At 44.5% G+C, this 13,419-nt stretch overlaps 1 protein-coding gene across 3 annotated transcripts in view; it reads right to left on the bottom strand.

The window, feature by feature from the left end:
• Positions 1–9,702, bottom strand: part of WASF2 (WASP family member 2) — a 71,574-nt gene extending 61,872 nt beyond the window's left edge. The window contains exon 1 of one of the 3 annotated variants that reach the window (XM_029572053.1): positions 9,683–9,702. The gene's annotated coding sequence lies outside the window, so the exon portion shown is untranslated. Of the gene's footprint in view, positions 1–8,398; positions 9,106–9,154; positions 9,374–9,682 lie in introns of those variants that run through there. The other 2 variants (XM_029572051.1, XM_029572052.1) reach the window with 2 other exon arrangements.
• Positions 9,703–13,419: the final 3,717 nt, after the last annotated feature.

The following is a 13,419-nucleotide window of genomic DNA, read 5'->3' as shown; positions in this document are numbered from 1 at the left end:
CACCAGTTGCCAAAGTAGCTCCCTATAGGATAGAAGAGAGACAACATTTCATCCTTGGGAAGCCTACAGATTTGGAGGCTAATCTGCAAGAAGCTATCTTTTGCTTTTGGTGGGGCTTCCCAAACCTGTCCTGGGGACCCCACAGCCAGTCGGGTTTTCAGGATATCCACCATGAATATGCAGGAGAAACCTGCATGCACTGCCTCCATTATGTGCACATTCATGGTGGATTTCCTGAACCCCTGTGGGGTCCCCAGGACAGGTTTGGGTGGCCCTGGCTTAGGGGCTCCCCCTGCTCCTCCTCTTGTTCTATAGCTGGATGGATAAAAAAAAAACAAAAAACACACTCCATGATAGTTCTGGAATTACCACTCACACAAGGGACACAGAAAAATATCCTGGAATTCTTTTTTTTTTTCTTTTCTTGGTTTAACGTTAAAGTAACTTGACTAATATACACAAAGCCTCAGGGGGGAAATAACCTGACCAGACAGGCAGTGTAGAATATTTGTCTCCACCTGCTGGTGCAAGAAGAAAGCCCAGCAGTGCAGAATGATACATGAAGAGCCAGAAATAGAAGATTCCAACTGTTATCCATCAGTCTTCAGGTTAATAACATACACAGAGGTGCGAGGTAGATTATGATTAGCATGCATGAACTGAGATTTCAGACAGCTGCAAACACACTATAAATTATTTGAGAACACAGCCCACTGCTTTTCAACTTTAAAACATTTAACTGCGTGTTGTTGGGGGTGGAGCGGTATAGAGGGCAATAAGGAAAACAAGAAAATGACCTATGCTGTGTGTGTTGGTGGATGCAATCTCTACAGACTCCCCCGTCCCCCTGTGAGGGGGGTGAAAGCATAGAGGTTTGTGTGAGTGCATGTCTGGGGAAGGAGTGACTGGGTGGCTGTATATACACTCTCTCCTCTCCCCAGGTATGTACAAGGATGGGTTATGTGTATATGAAATGGGGCTGGTGTGAGTTAATGGTGCGTATCAGGGAGTGGCTGGGCAGGTAGGAATTGTGTGGGAAGAGGGAGTGGGGGTGCAAGGGTGGTTATATGGGCTAGGGGTGCATGTGTCCTCTTTTTCTCCTTTCCCCATGCACCAACTCTCTTCCTCCAACATCTCCTGTACCCTATTGACTCATTCCTCCAGCCCCTGCAACACCTTCTGTGCCTCTCTCCTTCCAGCTCTTATGCCTTAATCTTTTTCTCTCCATTCCCTGTGCCTCCTCTCTCCCTCCTCCAATCCCTGTATCCCCTCCCTATTGTCCTCTCATCCCTTCCTTTTTGCCTCCTCTGTGCCACTCTCTCCCCTCTGAGGCATTCCTGAGATGTGCAGGAAACTACTGCCGGGGGGGGGGGGACCTGAGCTATGGCCCCCACCCCTCTCTCCACAGCCTCCAATCACAGCAGAGAGAGGGGGGTGGAGGAAGAGCCACAGAGCAGCAGTTAGGGTGCGTGCACTCAGGTGAGGTCCCACCCCCACAGCTGCCACTCAGAGTATGGGGAGATGAGACAGGGCAGGGCTGCAGCTCCACTCTTGTGCTGAGCTGCCCATTTTGCCTTACTCCCCTCCCCCTTCTGTATACAGGAAGTGCTGCAGGGTTCTAGGGGACAGCAGTTGCCTGCTGCAGGTGTCCTGCTGCTGCCAATACACTGACTAGCCCCATGGAATGCAAACTTGCCCCATGCTCTCTATAGTCCTGCCTACTGCTCCAGGTGAGTTCATTATATCACGCATGCGCAGATGTGACACAACAAATACACAAAGCCCTAGTATTATAATTTAGAGGAGAAAAGAAATACACGCTACATTAAAGAGACTGCTACAAAAGGGCAAAAACTACATTGATCTATAAGTAGGGTGCACCACATTCAAGGAGGCAAGATGATCCAGACCCCATGTTACCCACTGCATGTATGGAGATGATGTTCTGATTTCCCTCACAGAAGCAGAACTACAGCTCCATGTATGCAACAGGGTTAAGACTACTTGTTGGCCTTGCACAAAATGCTATATGGTGTCCTTGTTATATAAGTTATGCTTTTTTTAAATCATCATCATCATCAAGATAAAACAAAAGCCACTACAGTTTAAAAGAAAACATTCATCAATTTTGTACATCTTCTTCAACAGTAGTTAACATTTCAGGCAATTTTCACATACTATTTTTATGTACATGAGAACTGAACTACATTTATTAATTCCATTCATGGCATTCTCTCACAACCAGGCACACGCCCATGTTACTCAGAACTATGCAGCCACATAATTTGATTCTGTTGCCACATTACAGAATAGCCCATTACTATCAGATTTGTTTTTGACAAACATTACAGAATAGAAATGTTTTCTCCAACTATTGCATATTCTTTTACCACTTATCCAATGACTAAATTAACATGGAGCCTTTCCATTTGCATATAATCAGTCATCTAAATGTAGCCTTAAGACTAAAATATAGAGTCATTATCCAATAACTTGAGGTGGATTTCAATAAGGCAAGATGTATAAGTTTATTTGAGCCTTTAAGATTTTTTCCATGCCTGGGGGATCCCAACAGATTAGAAAGGATGGGTAGTGAACATGCAATATTCTCAATTACGTTAAGAACCTTTCCCCAAAAACGTTGTATCTTATGACATAACATGAACTTATGTACCAATGTACCTTGATCCAGTTTACCTTTCAAACATGGGTCTGCTTTGGCCATCCCTAGGTTAAACCTTTTTACGCTATGTACCAATGATGCAAAATTTTAAAATTGCATTTCTTTAAGATATGAATTTTTGGGAGTTTATGTTGCCTTAGCTCCAATTGCCAGTGGTCACCTAATTCTTCTAACACTTGTGTTTGGTTTTCCCTCATTTTCTACCTATTTGATATAGAATTAATCAGGTGTCCTAGGCACCTTACTTTTTTTTTCTAGCGAACCCTCACTTTGTCATGACTGCATATAGTAAGCATACAATAATCTGCTTGGAACATACTGATTTTGTATTTGGCCAAAAGCTAGTGTTGCCATTTGTTTCATCTAGTATTTATACTCTTTCAGAGAATGATGGATTACTAATAAGTAATGTATTCTAATGGGCACCTGGGCAGTAGTGATAGGTATAGCATTGACTCTTTCTACTGCTTTAAAAAGGGACAGTTCTTCACTTTCAGCAAAATCTATAGAAGAAAGAAAATGTAAGTGCGTTTTGATGTATTCTAAAAGGTAACCAAGTCCACTTTCAATGGTACAGCTTTTCAACCACCAGTGTGTCCACAGAACAGTACAAGTAATCACGGCACACTCTCATATGCTTAAGGCATACACTTCACTGCCACAAGCTATGAAATTTCAGCAAGGTGCCTTTGTAAGGTTTTCTAACGCTGAGTTTTAAAAACACTGCACATGATGCATGGCCCTCAAAATGGATGTCACTTCAGTCACCCAAAAATCCTTAACGACAATGACACAACACTTCTTAAAATAGATTTACTGCTCACTTTTGTTTAGCCTACAAGGGGGAAGTAGAAGAACTATTGCATTTCCTTACTGTTCAGTCTCAAGGTTAAACTGGACAAGATGCTGGGCAGCAGCAGCAGTTATTAAGCACAGAACTAGACTGGCAGCTGCTAGAATGAATGAGAATTTAATTTGGAATGCAAAACAGGATCCTGCCAACTCACTGAACAAGCTGAAAAGTAACTCATAGAAAAGCAGACAGAGCAGCAAGTTCTGAAAGCATCCCATCCCATTAGTCTCGCCATCCTTAAAACCAATTACAGATTTATTAGAAATAGGAATAAAAATTTATCAGGGGTATTTGCAGTTAATGCCATAGCTAAGTCATGGATTGAGGGATAAAATTCACACCCACAGCTCTAATGATCTGCCTCTCTCTAATATTCAAAGACAGACCACCTTTGTAAAAATTCATAATTCATGTCATAAAATATCTCTTGGCAGAATGTGAAAATAGCATATGGTGAACACTAAGAAGCACATAAGCTGTGAACGCCTATTTTTTCTGAATGGTTGCCTGAGTTAAGTAAACTGGTTGCAGCATAATCCAGAGAAGAGAATTAGACCAGTGTCTCCCAGCATTGGGCTGTGGTACACTGGTGTGCCACAGAAAAGTCACCACTGCCTGATACGAAGATCCAGAGCAGCGCCTCCCAACAAGAATCACCAGCAATGCTCTTTACTATGTAGGCGCTCCTTTCTGAGAGCATGTGCAATCCCAGCTACACCATGAGCCCTGGAATGTAATTAATGGGCAGCAGGCAGGGTATGCACAACCTAGCCTTGCTCTGTGCAGTGCACACAGTGCAAACATCACCTCCTCACCTTCCTTCTGTCTTCTTCCCAGGCTGAGTGAGAAAGGGAAAGCATGCACTGAATGAGTCTTGCTGGGAGCTGCAGCTGTGGAGGAGCTCTGACAGCCACATGCAGCAGCTAAAGTAACTGACCACTGTGGCTGCCCACCCCACACCAACTTCTCCCTTCCCTTGCACTTGTATGTAGAGGGAATTAGTTCATGTGTGTTTCTGCCCCCTCTCTCCTTTTGTTTTAAATTCTGAAAGACTAGTGGGGCTTTATTAGATTCATAATCCGCTTTTCAGCATTTCAAAGCGGATTACATTCAGGTACTGTAGGTACTTTCAATGCTTCCCCAGATCTGCTTTTGACCATACGAGTCCTCTCCATGCTCGTGCTGCCTATCCTATGGAGGTTAGCGTACCACGCAGCATTTTTGTTAACATTGCTATGCCTTGGGCTTGAAAAGGTTGGGAAACACTGACTTTAGACATTAGGGATTAATTTCTGGGATAGAGTTCTAATAGCCCTGTGGTAACAGGAATAAAAATTGTGCAGAAAGATTTTAGTTTAGGGCTTAAGATTGATAATAGGTTAACTAAGAAGTTGCAAATACCTTTGGTGGTAAAGACATCTTTTTATAACTTGAGCATGATTAAGCAATTGAGTTATTTGGCACCAAAGGGCTTAATTAGTTATACAAACTCTCTAGTAGGCTCGATTATTGCGATTACTCACATCAGCAATTGTCAGGCATAAGTGCAGTATTTACAGCTGCAACACATATGAAGCATTAAAATGTGATCATATAATCCCAATTTTGCAAGATCTGCATTGGTTGCTGGTTGAGGCAAGAATGCATTTCAAAGTCCTAATGTTGGTTTTTAAAATGTGTGCACTACAGCCTTCCTGGACATGCTGGTATAGGCCTGCGTGGGATCTGAGATTTTCCCAGCAGGGGTTGCTAGAGATTCCTTCTTTAAAGGATTTTAAGTTGGTTCTGACACAGCCTTCAGCTATTCTGGGCCCACTTTGTGGGCAAAATTGCTGGAAGAAATTAGAAAAGTAGTTAAAACTTGTGGTTAATTACTCATGAGTGAGGCTATGAGTAAACTTACAGAGAAGAAGAATGAATGAAAGAGGCAGGCTGAGGTTTGGTGGGGGATTTTAAGCTTTGTAATGAAATGTTATATTTTATGATTTGTGTGTGATGTGTTGATTTTATAGTCAGTACCTTGTCTTGATGGTGTGCTCTAAGAGGCATGAAATCAAATTCAGATTAAAAAAAAAAAAAAAGCCATTCAAAAAAGCAAGGTATTCTCATAGCAAAATTTACCAATATAGCTTCTCTATGCAAGCTGATAAAAAATAAATAAATAAATAAAAGTACTGTTTAAGTAGTAAGGGCAGTAGGATACATAGTAAGTACATTTCTTATCTAGTGAGGGCATATCCTCCATCTCACTCTCTCCCATGTCCTCCATTCTCCACCCAGGTGCAGTCCTCTATCCCCTTCACCTTCCCTTCCCTCTCGCCCCTCCCAGATTGTTCCAGATGAGAGAACAGGTAGATTTTTCAAATTCCGTGTACAACGTAGCTACTCAACATCGCCAAGTTAAAATTTGCTGTTTAGTGGGGGTACTGTGGCAGGAGCATATGTGGCTAGTAATTTCATCCCTGCAAGTCATGGAGGAATTTATCAAACTTGCAAATCCTACACCCCCCTCAAAAAAAAGTCTCATTCCCTGGCAACTTCCTAGTAAACGTCAACAGAACGCTGGTCTTACTTTCAAAAGATTTTGCCCAAGGCCACCACCCAGTAGCTTTTACAGCACAACTCCTAATCAATATTTTAGATAACCTGTTTTGTGATTAATATAACAAATTTAAGATTCCATTTTATGCTGATTTGATGAATTCCATTAACATTAACATTTTTTAAGCCTCCTCCTACTTAGCCAAACCCATCGTGACAAATCAGTATAAAATTGGGACCCTCTAGTGTTGATCTCTGTAACAACTCCCAGACAGCCAACAGAATGATCCATATAAAGCAAGAATACACTAGTGTTAAGAATGGAGACAGAAATGAGAAGAGCCAGTTAAAGAAAACTACTTTAACTTCAAAAAGGTGCAATATAAAAATAACTTGTGAAAAACAAAAAGGAATCTAGGAATAAGACCACAATAAGAACAGGAGACCCCCCAATTAGCTAACATCAATTTTTTTTAAATATTTAAATAGTCTGTATTGTTAAAACTACAACATTTCCAAATGGTTTCAACTATTTTGCAGAGGAGAAGAAACTGAAGTTCTTGATTCTTAAGGGCCACAGAAAGACCTGTGTTTCTAAGTGTATACAATAAATATTCTCATAGTCTTGGTCAAAGAAGTAGGTTCATTTGCATATTTTGATTACTCTGAAAATAAACCCGGTTTGCTGCCCTTGAGAACGGAATAGCATAACTGAATAAAACCAGGGCTTTCCAAACTAAAACGTTATTTTGTCAATGTTGCAGTAGTTGGCAAAAACAAAATGATAGGGCCAGATGTACTTGCCATTTCTTGCCAAAATGGCATTGCATATGAAATTGGTGGGGTGTATCTCAACTTGTGAGCAGATTTTCTCATTTAAGTCCATTTTGATAAGGAATGGCAATAAGCTCTCTGGGGAAGGCACTTACAACTAGATGAACAAAACATAGGCTGTCTGGGTGAGTACCAAAAGCTGAAGAGTACACACTTTAGCATGTGCTGACCAGGATAACAAAGAAAACCTGGCTCAGAGGGCTTACATTGCAAAATTTACTCCATCTCAGACCTAGAAGTTAACTCATTTCTGGTGGCCAATGTTGTCCACCTCAGATCCAGGAAGAGCTTAAATTTCCCACATAATTTCCCTGAGGCTAGAACCTACACCTGAACAATGTGTAAGCTCTCTGGGAAGTATGCCAAAGTCAGGATGCATCACACCAAAGTGCATACTATTCAGCTGAAGGTGCCTGCCCCAGAAAGCTTATATTTTGTTCAGTTGTAGGTACAAACCCCAGAGAGGTTATGGTGGAAATGTAACTCCATTTTGGTCTGAGGTAGAGTAAACTCACATTAATGGTGGCCAAATGTATTCTGTTGCTGTGAAAGAAACAGACAGACACTACTACTTGGGCACAGCAATAGATCATGGCCCCCAAACAGGAGAGTTACAGGTGCACAGAGGTAACTGCTTGATGTTGGAAGGAGTGTGACCAAAATGGCCTTGCATGCAAGACTGGCACTAGGCATTCCAACTTGGGCACAATCTTGCATGCCATTTGGGCAAGGCATGCCAAGTGAAATCAAAGGATAAGCTCTCTGGAATGGGCATCTACAGCTATTAGGGATACTCAGTACCAAAGTGCATAACTCTTCTGCTGTAGGTGCCCACCCTACAGCAAATACCCTTTGATTTTACTTGGCATGCCTTGCCCAAATGCCCTCACATGTGAGACTATGCCCAGGTTGGGATACCCAATGCCAATCTTGCATAGACACTCATTTTGGTCACACTCCTTCCAACTTCAAGCACCTACCTTTTTACTCTTATTTTAAAGCACTTTTCTGTATTAGTGCTGATTGTTCAGGTTAACTCACATTTAGTGTGCCTTTTTTTTTTTTACACTTCTGCTCAATTTGCATCCTATGAGGGATGCATGTTAAGTAAAACCCATGCTAAAACGTAACTCCAATTTTAGCACAGGTTTTGTTACATCAGCCCCTTGGTGGACAATAGTGAGGGACAAAGGAGAGTGTGATATTACCAGGGCAGGGGAAGAAAAATGGGAGAAGAAAGTGGTGGCAGGAGCAGATACTGAAGTGTTTTGAAATGAATCAGCAGTCTGAGGACAAAGTGACAGCACCCAGGAGTACAGGAATGGTAGCATAAGGAGTGGAGTGAGCAGCAGCTAAGGGGCAGGAAGAGAGAACAGAGTGAAAGAAGTATATTGGTATGGCGGAGGGAAGAGTGTACAGTGCACAGGGACAGCAGATTGGAGCTGGTGGAGAAAAACAGCAAACTCTTGTAAACTACTAAAACGCACCTGGACACATTAAGCTTGAAGATGTTGAGGAAAACCCGGTTGTCTGGAAGCCCTAGCTATATAGCCCGCATATGTTGCCGAACAATTATCACTGGATCATTCTCTAACACGTTAAGATAGTATTGTCATGAAATATTTGATAATCATGAGAGAATACCAAACAGACTAAATCGAATACATAAACATAGATATCTAACTTGAGGCATCACTAAATTTTGACACCAAAAGGCCCGCCCCAGTCAAGTAGACCGAATGCTTCTGCCAAGCAGAATTCTATAAAAACGGATTAGATTCGCCGAGGCAGCTGCTCATGCTGACACTTCTGCCCATCCTCGGCAAGCTGAGAGGAAAGAACAATCTCTTCCTCATTTAGGGATCCAAAACGCAGAAACCGAAGAAATTACGATCAACCCCTGCCGAGAAACTGAGCACTGAAAGCGTTCGGCCGTGCAGCCACCTCCTGTCAGCCTGCCCCTCTCCAGCTCACATTTACTACCTCAACGGGAAATGGAAGGTTTTTCACTCCCGCGCGTCCTCTGGAGGTGCAGGCTGCGGCGGCCGGAACACGCCTCAGACTTTTAAAGAGAATTTATGCCCGGTCCCCCTGTCAAACATTTCAGGAGGCGATTTCCGGGCCCCAGGCCCAGAATTTGGCAAGAATGGGGCGAGGCCGGCTGCTACGGCCCAGCGCTAGCTCACTATGTGGCAGGGCCTGTCCCACCCCAGCTTCCGCCTCGTTTCCCCCCCCCCCCTCACCGCTGTCCGTCAGCTGCCCCGAGACCTCAGTCTGCGCCTCGCCCCCGGGGAGGGGGCCTGCTTCTCCTGCTACTCCGGCCCTCCAGGAAGCAGGAGCACCTGCAGCGCTCAACTCAGCGGCTGCAACACGACTTCCTGCCCCTACCGGCCGCCATTCCTCGATGGAGTCTTTCTCCCCTCCCTCAACTAAGAAACTTAGTTGGCCCGCGGCAGGTCCCGCCGCTCGAGGGGCGCCGGGCTGGATGCTGATTGGCTAACTCCCGGGGTTGGCCTCCTACTGATTGGCTTTTAGGACCTGCCCGTCAAACTACACGCAATTTGCGTATGCCAGAAGACGCAAAATCAGGAACTACACCCCAAAGAACTCCGTAAAGGGTGTAAACAACGGGGAACGTACCAAGAGAGAAATGTACAGAGGGTAAAGGTTTTCAAGTAAAACAAAGTGTCAGAAATGCTTATTATCCTATAAAATAAAGTAAAATAATAACTATTTGGTAACATATTATAGTCTTGGCAACTTTATACTACCTTTCCAACAGCTGTCTAGAAACGCTGGCCCTCTCCTACTCTGATTCCCCATTCTAGGAGTTGGTCTTGTCCCCTTCACTTTTGCAAAGAGCCCGGAGAGACTGCCCCACCTAGGCGTGCTGCTCTGCTCTAGCGCGCTGCAGGGCCCCGCGAGGAGCCAGGGCTGGAGGGGAAACAGTGAGAAAAGAGAGAGAGAGAGAGAGAGTGCGATGCACTGCTGGAGAACTTCCTGTCCTGCCTCAGCCTGTACTTGTCACCCCTAAGAAGGGGCTATTCCCTGGGTAGAGTGTGGGGCTTATTAAAACAGTCTCACAATTAAGCCCCACCCGCAACGCGCCGGAAGGCCACTTTGGTTAAAAGGGATTTTTTTGCCTGCGTAGGCTGTGTATGTAGCACCATAATGAAGCGTGCTTGTGAGTCGGTGGGCCAATAACCCAATTTGCTGAAGGGAGACCTCGGGCGAGGCTTGGCTTTTCTGACACTCCCCCAGCCGGTGCATTTTGTCACCTGCAGGTATGACAGCTGAAAGAAGCAGGTCTTAAAAGTTATACCGTGCATTGGGGATGTGAGTTCTAGCACTAGGAATGGCCACACATCTCCCCCCAAAAAATGGTCAGTCGTCAGCTGTGCAAGTGCGACACTGGCTGGCAGAGGGCAGCAAGTCTGAGGATTTATTCCTCCTAGCTTCAGATTCAGCTCTGTATTGTTCTTCAAGGCTGCAAGTTACTATTCAAAGCTTTTGACTACAAAGCAAGAGAACCGTGACTCAAGTGCAAATCCCTTCTGGCACTGCCTCTGTGACCTTGGGTATCTCATTTTATTGTCCTCTGCCTCCATTTACTAGGTGTGTTGTAGTAATAATACCATTGCCAATTTTGCCAAACTGCTGTCCTGTTTCCCTGCTTTGCGGTTTTCATTTTCCTGCTTGAATGGCCACAGCGCTGCTGCATTGACCTTACATGACCCTTCTCAAAATTTTCTGGGACCTACTAATGCATCGAGACCCATAATTTGAAACCGCTGCTGCAGAGGAGTCTGTGGACTGTAACAGATTTTAGTAAAGTAGTCATAGAGCAGGCTGTAGTGAATGGAGGTTTGCCTGTCAACCATTAACAATTACCAGGACATAGATGAACGCTGGAGGCATCCCAAAAGAGACAGATAGACCAGAGAATTGTACATATGTAGGGACAATGAAGTAAACAGAGCAAGGTGTTAATGTGTCCTATGCCGGGAAGCTTTTACTGTTGTTGCTCTTATTATTTGTGGGACACAGGCCATATATCCAAAGCTGCACAAGGAAGCAAGTTTAAAGTGCATTATAAATGGAGCAAGTTTGGGGTGACCAGCTAGTGACTTGTCAAAGGGGATAGGTTGTTCCAGTCTTGCATGTAAAGCCAAGCCTGGCTTTGCCTGCCCCGACTGACCCTGCTAAGTAACAGGCCGATACAGTACAGTGCGCTCCGACGGAGCACACTGTTAGCCTGCTATTGGACGCGCGTTTTCCCTTACTCCTTATTTAGTAAGGGGAGGAAAACGCGCGTCCAACAAATGCATGTTGATGGCCCTATTAGGTATGCGCGCGGGATACAGAAAGTAAAATGTGCAGCCAAGCCGCACATTTTACTTTCAGAAATTAGCGCCGACCTTTCTTCCGGCACCGGGAAAGTGCACAGAAAAGCAGTAAAAACTGACTTAATATCATAGCGATATTAAGTTGAAGGTCCCGAAGAGTAAAAAAAAAAAAATTTGAATTCGGCCCACGGCTGTCGGGCCGAAAACCGGACGTTCAATTTTGCCGGCGTCCGGTTTCCGAGCCCGTGGCTGTCAGCGGGCTCGAGAACTGACGCCGGCAAAATTGAGCGTCAGCTGTCAAACCTGCTGACAGCTGCCGTTCCTGTCAAAAAGGAGGCGCTAGGGACGCGCTAGTGTCCCTAGCGCCTCCTTTTACCCGTATCTACCGCCGGACCTAATTTAAATACTGAATCGCGCGCGCCAGGAGAGCGGGCATTCGCCCACTCTCCCGCAGACTTTACTGAATCGGCCCGTAAGTTTGTATTTCACATCATCTCTTATTCTGCTTCTTTACCCTGCTGAGCTCCATGACCCTGCAAGTTGTTGCTTCCCTCACAGTCCAGTTGCTGTGCTAGAGCTTAAAATCATACCTGGTTGAGAGCCTGATTTACTAAGCTTTTCCCCTATAGACACAGAATGGAAGAAACACTTTAGAAAAACAAACCCTTAATGCCATACAGTTTTTCTTTTTCGTTTTTATTACTGCTCAAGTCCAATGCATTTTTTCTATGCAGTAACAGGACAAAATTCAGAACAACACAGCAGTGCTGAGACCTCCATTATACATTGCTTTCTCTGTCCATTTGCCAAATCCTGCCCTGAAAGGACAGCCACTGCCTGTAGGGAGGAGATCAGCTGCCACCTTTCCCATCAGTGCTGAACCTGCTAACTGGGTGATGATGGCGATAGTATCCTTGGTTATGGAGAACATTGGGTGAGACATAAGTTATATCATCTGATCTTTTTGATGACCAGATTCATGTAGGGTTGCCAACTGGCTCCAGCTTTTCAGGACAGGTTGAACCAGTCCTGGGTTTATCCCATTGCATGCTGGGACTTGTTCTGATTTCTCTATTGCATTCCCTAAGAAAAGCAAGACTATAAGTATCTGCATGCAGGTGAGTAAAACCAGGACTGGATCAACCTGTCCTGAAAATCTGGAGCCAATTGGCAACCCTAGATTCACGCTGGTAACACTTTGTGCAGTAGAAATAAAATCTTTCTTACTCCACTTCTTAGTGACAACTTACATTTTATAATTTGAGAAAGCAAAGAAATATGCTGTGCTGTGTTTTTGTTAACTGCCAAAATCAGAATTATTATAGTTAGAATACAGATTTTAGAGAGTTCACCTTTTTTGGATGAATTAGAGGCTTTTCAGAACAGCACGGAGTCATTCTTTATTAGAGCAATGATTCTCTACAGCAGTGGTTCTCAGTAAGTGGGTCAGGACACACTGGCGTGTTGTGAGGCCCTGGGAGGTGTGTCGCAGGGCCAGCAGGTGGCTGCCTTATCAGCCCGGGTGGGAGTTGGTTGACTTCTCTTACATTGCGTATGATGGGAGGTTACTCTCACTTCCTTCTCTTCTTTCTGGCCCAGTGGGAGGCTGCTTCTTTCACCCAGATCAGAGGAGACATTGCCAGCTCCTGCTGTTCTGGGCCTATGGGACACAAACTTTATCTTCCCCTGCTGAGACTGGGAGTGATGCTGATGCTGATCTCCTTACCCTGTGGGGGGTGGGGAAAAGAAGCTGAAGATGCTGAGCAGATAGAGGTGGAAGGGAGAGGGAAAGGGTGGGCTGCTGAGCAGGAAGGGGTGGGAAATAAGGGTCAGGATATCTGGGCAGGGAGGGGGAGTCAAGCAGAGGAGAGAGGGAGCACAGGGAAAAGGATATGGGACAGGGTCAGGAATACTGGGAAAGGATGTGAGTGTGAGCAGATGATTGAAAGGGAGTAATTGAGAGAAGTGAAGAATGATGGAGGCATGCAGGGGGAGTGATGGGGTGCAAGAGACATAAGATGTCAGTTTTGGGAATGTGCTTTTCTTCTGTTTTAGTGCTCTGCTTAGTGTAGGAGGATATGTATTTCTGTTTCTAGCTCTCCGGTTTTGCATTGCATGCAGAGTGGCTTTTTGAGGTTTCCATTCCAGTTTTTGTCTCCACA

Source organism: Rhinatrema bivittatum, chromosome 11 (assembly GCF_901001135.1).
Source record: "Rhinatrema bivittatum chromosome 11, aRhiBiv1.1, whole genome shotgun sequence".
Taxonomy (NCBI): Eukaryota; Metazoa; Chordata; class Amphibia; order Gymnophiona; family Rhinatrematidae; genus Rhinatrema; species Rhinatrema bivittatum.
This window is presented reverse-complemented; position numbering and strand designations above follow the sequence as displayed.